Source organism: Oryx dammah, unplaced genomic scaffold (genome assembly GCF_014754425.2).
Source record: "Oryx dammah isolate SB20612 unplaced genomic scaffold, SCBI_Odam_1.1 HiC_scaffold_4, whole genome shotgun sequence".
In the NCBI taxonomy this organism is placed as follows: Eukaryota; Metazoa; Chordata; class Mammalia; order Artiodactyla; family Bovidae; genus Oryx; species Oryx dammah.
This window is the reverse complement of record NW_024070188.1, coordinates 55,060,191-55,070,642: the sequence shown is the minus strand read 5'-3', so window position 1 is coordinate 55,070,642 and position 10,452 is coordinate 55,060,191.

The following is a 10,452-nucleotide window of genomic DNA, read 5'->3' as shown; positions in this document are numbered from 1 at the left end:
TTGATCAAAATATGATACTGTCATTCATCAGATCACTTTCTATAGGAGTCCAGGTTTCAGATCTCCCTGTTTGGATTACCTTTTGTTTTCTGGAAGTCCCTAGGGCCAAATTCAAGTCTGAGATACAGTGATTTATGGTAAGAAATATAGTACATATTTGGTCTTTGTCCATTTCTGGCACAGAGCTCCTAAATCCCTTGGAATCTCTCAGTTGTGAGAGCAATAAAAAAAGGGTCTTTTGTTAATGAGATGACTTTGGAGGGGGTTGAGTGTGAGAGCAGCTTGGGATAGAGATTGGGGCAGGCTGCCTGGAGAAACTCCAGTCTCCATCTTAAGTACTAACCGTCCAACCCTGCTTAGCCTCTGAGATCAGACGAGATAGGGCATGTTCAGGGTGGTATGACCATAGATAAAACTTCAGTCGCATATCCACCATCTTTGCCTGAGACTGAGTCACTAGCCAATGGCCAGCAATTTAATTAATCATGACTATGTAATGAAGCCTCTATTAAAAATGTAAAATGATGGGGTTCATGGGGATTCAGAGCTTCCAAGTTGGTGAAGCCTAGGAGATCTGCGGAGTGTGGCATGTTCAGAGAGCATAGAGGCTTCATAACTCTTATCCCATCCATTGTCCTATGCATCTCTTCCATCTGTCCTTGAATTATATCCTCTTATAATAAACTGATAATCTAGTAAGTAAAATATTTGAGTTCTGTGAGTTGCTCTAGCAAATTAATTGAACCCAAGGAGGAGGTGGTTGGAACCTCTGAGTCATAGGTTAGGCCCTGAACTTGCAACTGGCATTTTAAGGGGGTAGGAGTAGTCTTGTATGGCTGAGCCTTTAACCTGTGGGATCTGACATTATCTCCAGGTAGATAGTGTTAGAATTGATTCAGTTGTAGGATACCCAGCTGGTGATATGGGGGAAAACCCCACACCCTGGAATTGGGTGCTGAGGTGGTGATCAGAAATTGGATCAGAGTCAGAATTTCATCAGGGTCTCAAAACCTCTCATAGTGGCCCCACAGCACCCTTCTCCCCTGAATTTCAATGTACTCTAAAGTTAGCACTGACTTTGGCTTGTTTTGTCTTGCTGCTATGCTCTAGCCAGTCTTTTGAGTTTCTATGAGTCAACATTCCTTTTCTCTGGGACCACCCCCACCTCTCTGCTGCTGGGGAGGGTTATACAGATATATTTGTTCAATCTGATTCTTCCCACAACCACACTGATTTGATCCTAAGTATTCAACACTGGATTCATGCTCAGCCAATCATACTTTCTGTTTAGGAAATTTAAAATTTGGATCAAGAGCAGCTAGTCCTTCCTGTGGGAGTCCTTGAAAATGACTTCTGTAACCAGCAGTTGTCTGTTTATAGGCAGCCACTGCAGGGCATCCCATCTGGAGAGAGGTAAGAATGAAGCAACCACATAGTGGGGAGTAGGATGAGGGCAGAATAGCTGATGAGGAACCTGAGGGTTTTTAGTCCTTGATTGCACATACTTACGAGGGGTCAGATTTCTGTTCCTTTCCTGGGTTCAACGAAACCCACTTATATTCTGATAACATACACCCTTGTGTTGATTTGGCTGGTCTGATGGATATACTTATGCACTGAAGAAACTTGGATAAGATATATGCTTCTCATCTCAACAGTGCCTGCATATTTTAGGAGTTGAAAATATTTGTGGAAAGATCAGGAATGATAGCTTTTATTCTCTCTTCTCAGTGAGAACACCCCCAGGCTCACAATAACTACATTTCAACTCAAATTTAATTCTGTAAGTTCTATTTTTTAAAGTAATATAAGAAAAATAATAATCTAGGACTTTGCTTTCAAAAAGTATTAAACCTAATGTGAATATTTTCAATTTAAAATTGATAGCTCCAAGACTTCCTGGCTGGGTGACTTCAGACAAGTCACTTTATTTTAAGCCTCTTTTTTTTAACACCTAAAATGGGGATGATAACAGCACTGCCATGAGGGGCTGTTGAGAAAATTAATTTGGAGACTGTGTTGTGCCCAGCACATAGTTGGCATGTCTGTTAGAACTGATATGTTGCAAGTGAGAGAAAACTCTGATAGTTGGCTAAACAACTGAAAAGTATCCTCTACATGTAGTTGAAAAGACCAGAGTTATGACAGCCTTCAGATGAGGTTTTACTCAGTGATAATATGGTTTCTCCATTCTGCTTTTTGCAATATCAGCCTCATCCTTAAATTCTGCCCTGTGGTCTCTCAGCAGATCTGGGTTCTCCCTATGTGGCAGCAAATTGGATGTAAGAGTCCCAGCTGTCACAGCCTTATGCCTCAGCTCAGGAGAGAGGTGTATGTTCTCAAATGGGCCAATTCATTCTTACTGGATTTCCTTATTACCCCAGTCAACATAGGGAGGAGAATGGGCTGGGATTAACTGATGAATTTCCCCAAACCAGCACCCATTTCTTCGGTAGGGATTGTGGGAGGATAGGTCCCCAGAAGTGAAGGGGATAGATTTGATACAGATGTCTTTTTCAACCCAATAAATTCAGCAATTGTACCGTCAGAAGAATTTAAAAAGCCTATACAATAGACTATATTATCTTCCCCAATATTTTATTACATATGAGCTCTCACAGTTGTATAACTTTCATTAGTTTGTACTGCAATGTGGTTTTTTAGAAAGGGATACTAAGAAGTAGTCTTAATTGAAGGTTGATCTGAACAATTTATTATTTGGCCTTTAAAAAAATTTCAATAGGTTTTTACTTTTCAGATCTTCTAAGGAAATGGGACTTTTGAAATGTTTTAATTCAAAAAAATAACTCTTCATCTTAATGTAATGGATCCTAATGTCTTTGGTGCCTGTAAAATTTTCCTATTCAATTATTTCTTCAAGAGCTTTGTTCTCCCATGAACCTTACTTTTTGTTACCACATCTTTTCAGAGATGAGCTTATGGATACAATTGAGCCTCTTGGCATCTGGTAGAAGCAGAGAATCACATCTGGGAAGCTATTTATTAAGCCTCACTTTTAAATATGTTCTAATGCAGTTTAAGAATTCAGTTTAATAGTGTACATTACATTGGCTTAAACCAGTATTTTTAGATTAGCAATTTTTACAAATTTGTTATTCTAATCTTCCTGAAAACAATTCCTTAATTATCCCCATTCTTCTTTCCCCATTTTATTCTCTCATTTTATTATTTCCAATAATCACTACCTAAAACTTTTAAACTTGTAACCTACAGAAATAGCTACATTTTACATATGTTAATACCATATGCGGGCTTCCCTGGTGGCTCAGATGGTAAAGAATCCACCTGCGAAATGGGAGACCTGGGTTCCATCCCTAGGTCGGGAAGACCTCCTGGAGGAGGGCATGGCAACCCACTCCAGTATTCTTGCCTGGAGAATCCCCATGGACAGAGGAGCCTGGTGGGCTATACAGTTCATGGGGTCACAAACAGTTGGACACGACTGAGTGACTAAGCACAATACAATATACTTTACATTATGACCCGGCATATATACATACACACATATATAAAACAGGTTTTACAAAACAACACTTACCTGTACAATTCAACTGGATGTTGTCAGTTCTGTTTTGTTCTATTCCATTCAACTTTATTATGTAAATTGCTCCTTTATAATCCTGTAATTTGACCTCATAATCCACTGATGTGTCTCAATAATATAACTTGAAAATTATTGCTGAAGTGGTACTTCCACACTAGGAGTTTTTTATCCTCAGGGTTTTATGATTGAACTCAAGAGTTTTGTCTTTGCTAAAGCAAAATAGCAAATATTTCTGTTTCCACTTAAAAGGACATTATACAAAATAAAATGATTATTAAAACATTTTCCTTAACTACACAGTTGAAAGCCCACTGGAGCACATCAAGTGACAGTACATGACAGTAAATAAAAACCAGATAAATATTATCATGATTCAGCTGTTCAGTTGGTTTACTACCCAACAGAGCAATTCTGAGTACCTTGATGTTTTGACTGTTATGCAATTAATTTCTGCAAATCTGCATGAGATGTATAATTTATATTCATCTGAAAAAATTTTATATGATAGTTATCTCTAATACATTAGAAACCAATTTATAAGTGAAAATAAATTGTTAAATTATATCATTTACTTTTTATTTACTGGGACTAACCTATTTACAGGAGCAATGAGTTATTTTTGAGAAGTGCCTATGTGTAGTAGTGTAAAAATTCCTCTTCTGAATTGTCATTGAGAAATAATAAAAAATATCAAACTGAACCAAGTGATATTTTAAACCACAAAAATATAAGAACTGCAGATATCAGATCATAGTTTTGACCCATTTTTGATGCTATACCACATTACTAAAATCTCAAAGTATTAGTGTACATTCTGCATACAGAGACCAAACAGAAGGTACTTAACAGATTTTCTGTTGCTTATATATTTATTTTCTGTTCACTGGGTTATATTTTTTCAGCATCTACATATATGTCATATAGTATTTGTCTTTCTCTGTCTGACTTATTTCACTTAGCAAAATACCAACCAAGTCCATCCATGTTGTTACAAATGACAAAACTTCATTCTTTTCTGTGACTGAGCAGTATTCCATCGTATGTGTGTGGACACACAGGCACTACATTTTCTTTATCCATTCACTTATTGATGGACATTTAGGTTGCTTCCATATCTTGGCAACCGTAAATAAGCTGCTATGAATGTTGGGGTGTTTGTATCTTTTTGAATTAGTGTTTTTTTTCTTCACATATATACCCAGGAGTGGAATTACGGGGTCATAGAATAGTTCTGTTTTTGGTTTTTTGAGAAAATTCCATGCTGTTTTCCACAGTGGCTGCTCTATTCCTACCAACAGTGTGCAAGGGTTTCCTTTTCTCCACATCCTTGCCACCATTTGTTACTTCACAAGAAATGTAGCAATGGAGACAGGGTTACAGAATTAAGAAAATTCAATCATACATGAACAAATTGTGTAACCTGGATTTTATTTTTTAATTAAGCTGAGCAGTTTAGCTGGTTCCTCATTCTCCCCTGTTACAGTATAGCTTTCAAAAGGTTAGATGTTCATGACCCTCGGGCAAATATAATGTGAACCCATGTCAAAGATTTCATTTAACTCATTAATTAATGAAGATACCAGTAAGATACTAAAACTGGTCTACAGAACATTTGAGAATCTACAAACACCCACATACACAAAGCAATATAAGGATAAGATTTTTCAGTTAGATACAAAATTGTTACCTTTGGGGTTATCTCTTCCACCAAAAGAAATTATTTACGTCTCTACTAGACAAAAATCTACAAGAAATCTTTGATCCAGTAGAGCTGTAAAACAGCCCAGTCAAAAGAAAACCAACCCCAGTTTTGCACTGAAAGAACACTTTACAATTTCTTTTGCCTATTTTCAAGTTCTGAATAATTTTTCTGACATATATTCATATTTTTAATGTACTGTCCATAATCCTCTGTACTTACCCCCTTAGTGATTTTAATCAGTCTTGCAGTTATAAATTATATAAACATTTTGATGACGTCCATATATCAGAATCTACTTCTTATCATCTCCACTGCCACCACCTCTTTCATCACTACATATATCAGTGCAGAAGGAGTGAGCTTTAGGGAGATAACTGTCCCAAATAAAGCAGAGCTTTGATTTGTTCAAGGGTAAAGGAATAGTTCTCTAACTCTGAATAGACAAACTGGCTATCCAGAAAACCTATTCTCCTGAAAAGTTCAATAATTGAGTAGAACATTATTTCTTTGATTTATATAATTATAAATTAGCTACATAGCTATATAATTACTATGTAGCTAATCCTAATATTCCCCAAGAATGTATAACCCAACTTCCTCTATTGAAGTATGTTGTGGATATTTTGTTTTTTAGATACGAGTTTTCAAAATTTATTTTATTTTTGGTTGTGCTGGGTTCGTTGCTGTGCTTTCTCTAGCTGTGGCGAGCAGAGGCTCCTTTCTACTTGTGGCACAGGGCTTCTCATTGCGACAGCTTCTTTTGTTGTGGAGCACAGACCCTAGGTGCATGGGCTTCAGTAGCTGTGGTGCAGGGGCCATTAGTCGTAGCTCATAGGCCCTAGAGTGTGCAGGCGTCAGTAATTGTGGTGCACGGGCTTAGCTGCTCCGTGGCATGTGGAATCTTCCAGGACCAGGGGTCAAACCTGTGTCCGCTGCATTGGCAGGGAAATTCTCATCCACTGTACCACCAGAGAAATCAGTGAATATTCTTTTATTTTTTTTCAGTCTTCATTTTTTTCTGTTCACTTACATAAGTGATAATAGTCACTGTTCAAAATAATTGATTTTTCTAATGCACAAGTCATTCTTCCGGGACCCTGAAATGTACTGATGCTTTAGCTGTGTAGGTATATATGTGCGTATATAGAAAGGCTCTGTGATAGCTTGCTAGGACTGCCATAGCAAAGTACCACAGACTGGGTGGCTTAAACAACAGATATTAATTTTCTTACAATCCTAGAACCTAAAAGTCTGAGTTGAAGATGTCAGCAAAGCTGTTTTCTCCCTAGAGGTCTCTCCCCTTGGCTTGTAGATGGCCCTCTTCTCTCTGTGTCTTCGCAGGGTCTTCCCTCTATTCCCATCTGGGTCCTACTTTCTTCTTCTTAAGGATGTCAGTCATGTTAGATCATGGCCCACCCATTTGACTTCATTTTACCTAATTCCCTCTTAAAAGAACCTATTTCCAAATACATTCATATTCGGAGGTGCTGGGGGTTAGAACTGCAACACCTGAATTTTGAAGGGAGATCATTCTTGCCACACTTTCACTTCAGTAATGGGGACAAAATGTCATGTTCACTTAGAAAACGGGCACGAGTGCCAAATAGTGATGAGTCACCACCTGTGTGTCAAAAATTCCAAAATAATGGAATTCAGGGCCCAGCCTGGGGCACCTCTTACCTTCATGTGCCCTTGGGTCTGAGGCATCTAACAATGCAGGTCCAGCAAATGAGTACGGTACCTAGGTTTGTATCTTTCTCTTGACTCAACACAGATGAAAAGACTGAAAATCTGATTAAAAAAAAAGTTGCTTCAGTAACCAGTCCTGTCCTTTGTAAGTGGTAGCGGAAAAGAAGACAGCACTCTGTACTTGCTAAGACTGACTGTTGTGTTTTGTTTTCACATTAATTGTAGATACCAATTTTCTATACAAAATAATTCAGTAAACAATGCACATAAAATCAAGAGACTTTTCAATTTGTGAACGTAGCTTTTTTCTGTTAAGTGGAAAACTAGAAGAGTTCTGTAGTTGGAGACAATAGGCTAAATCAAAAAAGAAAATAGTTATGATTTTTAAAAACACTAATTGAAGCTTTAAGTGTCTTCCAGTGTTCTGGTGATTTGGGGCTGAAATCTGCTCTGTTCCTTGCTTTCCTTTGTCAGTGGTGTTCACCATGGCAACTTCAATAAAACTCCCCTCACAAATGTTTTTCTTCTAAAGTGCAAAGCACCTTTCTAAAGAAGGCTGACAACCCGGTAGGAATGGGTGTTTGGAAAAGAAATCAAATGAAAAAAGTATTCTGCTTTCTTCATGATTGCTGTAGGTGGCAGGAGGTGAGGAAATTTTTAAGGGTATAAAGTTGGGTGAAAATATATATTTTACCTTGTTTTGGAATAAAAATTGTATTTTGAGGTAGAAAATTAGTTTAAAATATGGTAGAGAAACTTGTTCCTTTCATAACATTCCCTTATTTCTCATCTTAGTATCTGGACTAGCTTTGTATACACCAATTCATGAGCCACTTTGGAATGTGGATTTGTGTGGACAAATTTATCCAATACCTGATCCCCGGCGTTGCAGGAGACCCAGGTTCGATCCCTGGGTGGGGAAGATTCCCTGGAGAAGGGAGTGGCTACCCACTCCAGTATTCTTGCCTGAAGAATTCCATGGACAGAAGAGCCTGGAGGCCTACAGTCTACGGGGTCACAAAGAGTAGAAGAGAACCGAATGACTTAACACTTTCACTTTTTCACTTGATTCAGTGTAAGTTCTTTGGGTCCTGATGGATTTTCTTGGGACTACTTTGGGAAACTTACCTAATGTGGGATTCTGAGCACACCATTAAGGTTCCCAGGGTTCCTTCCAGTCCCTCCCCACAAAATATGGAGGCAGTAGAAGCCCAGGAGTTCTCAGCCTTAGAATCACATTAGAAACAAGTGGAGATGTTGCAAAACTGCCAGCGCTAGGGTCTTACCCAGAGATTATCATTTATGATCTAGGTAATACTCAAATATAAGTTTTGTTTTAAAGATTTTTTTTCCAATTTATTTTTTTGGTTGCACTGGGTCTTCATTGCTGTGAGTGGGTTTTTTCTAGTTGTAGTGAGTGGGGGCTACTCTGTTGCAATGCGCAGGTTTCTCGTTGCAGTGGCTTCTTTTGTGCAGAGCACATGGGTTTTAGCAGTTGCAGCATTGTGGGCTCAATAGTTGTGCACAAGCTTAGTTGCTCCGTGGCATGTGGAATCTTCCAGTACTAGGAATAGAACCCGTGTCCCCTGCATGGGCAGGCAGATTCTTACCCACTGTACCATCAAGGAAGTTCTTTTCAAGTACCCATTGCAGTTTTAATGTTTATAGCTAGAGTTAAGAATTGCTGTATTTATTGATCTCAAAGGATCCTTCCAACTCCTATTTCTAAGGCACTTCCCTACAAGTTGACTCCAGCCGGGCTTGACTCCAGTAGAACTGACAATTAAGTACCTTTGTTTTCAAATTTGTGTATCTTTTGTTTCAAGAGTCAAGAAAGGCATTAGCTGTTAATATAGTAGCCTAGCATCTTTATTCCTGCTTATCCACTGATAATCCAGAATCAGCCTAAAATCATGTCAGTGTTCAGTAAAGAAGTAATATCTTCACTTTCAAAGCACATTGGTTTTCAAATAATTTTATTGCTTAGAGGTTGATCAAAGGCATTACCTAGAGTTGGTGTTTTTAAAAATTGTTTATTCACGGCTGTGCTGGGCCTTTGATGTGGTGTATAGGTTCTTCGTTGCCATGTGCAGGCTTTCCCTACTTGCAGCAGAGGGGACTACTCTCTAGTTATGGTGCTCAGGCTTCTCATTGTGGTGGCTTTCCCTGTTGCAGAGCATGGGTTCTAGATGCTCAGGCTTGGTTGCCCTGGGGCATGTGGGATCTTAGTTTCTGAACCAAGGATCAAACCCATCTCCCCTGAATTGGCAGGTGGATTCTCAACCCTTGGACTACCAGACCAGTCTCTACATTCAGTATTATATATTTTTAGGTGTGTATGAAAATGGCCAACACAAAGTTAATAGCAGGTTTCTCAAATGACTCCACAACTCTTTGTTGGCATCAGTTCAGTTCAGTTCAGTCGCTCAGTTGTGTCCGACTCTCTGTGACCCCATGAATCTCAGCACGCCAGGCCTCCCTGTCCATCACTAACTCCTGGAGTTCACTCAGACTCACGTCCATCGAGTCGGTGATGCCATCCAGCCATCTCATCCTCTGTCGTCCCCTTCTCCTCCTGCCCCCAATCCCTCCCAGCATCAGAGTCTTTTCCAATGAGTCAGCTCTTCGCATGAGGTGGCCAAAGTACTGGAGTTTCAGCTTCACCATCATTCCTTCCAAAGAAATCCCAGGGTTGATCTCCTTCAGAATGGACTGGTTGGATCTCCTTGCAGTCCAAGGGACTCTCAAGAGTCTTCTCCAACACCACAGTTCAAAAGAATCAATTCTTTGGCACTCAGCCTTCTTCACAGTCCAACTCTCACATCCATACATGACTACTGGAAAAACCATAGCCTTGACTAGATGGACCTTAGTCAGCAAAATAATGTCTCTGCTTTTGAATATGCTCTCTAGGTTGGTCATAACTTTTCTTCCAAGGAGTAAGCGTCTTTTAATTTCATGGCTGCAGTCACCATCTGCAGTGATTTTGGAGCCCCCCAAAATAAAAGTCTGACACTGTTTCCACTGTTTCCCCATCTATTTCCCATGAAGTGATGGGACCGGATGTCATGATCTTTGTTTTCTGAATGTTGAGCTTTAAGCCAACTTCTTCACTCTCCACTTTCACTTTCATCAAGAGGCTTTTTAGTTCCTCTTCACTTTTGTTGGCATAGTTGATAACTTTTCTCTTTAGAACAGTGGTTTTCAATTCTGATGGCACTTCAGAATTGCCTGGGAAGCTTCTGAAAAATCCTCATGCTCAAGGCTATCAGAATCGCTAGACCAGGTATCAATTCTCTGAAAGCTTGACTGGTAATTCCAAAATAGAGCTAGGGCTGAGAATTGCTCTAGAATGAAGTTGTGTGGACAAATTGTGTCAAGCAGCCAGCGAATGATGAAATGCTAAGTGTCTTAGTCATTTTCTTGATTAGAAACAGCACCTCCCTTTCCCCCGTGGACAACATTGTCAAAGAGGATTATTCCTCCTTTGCTAAAA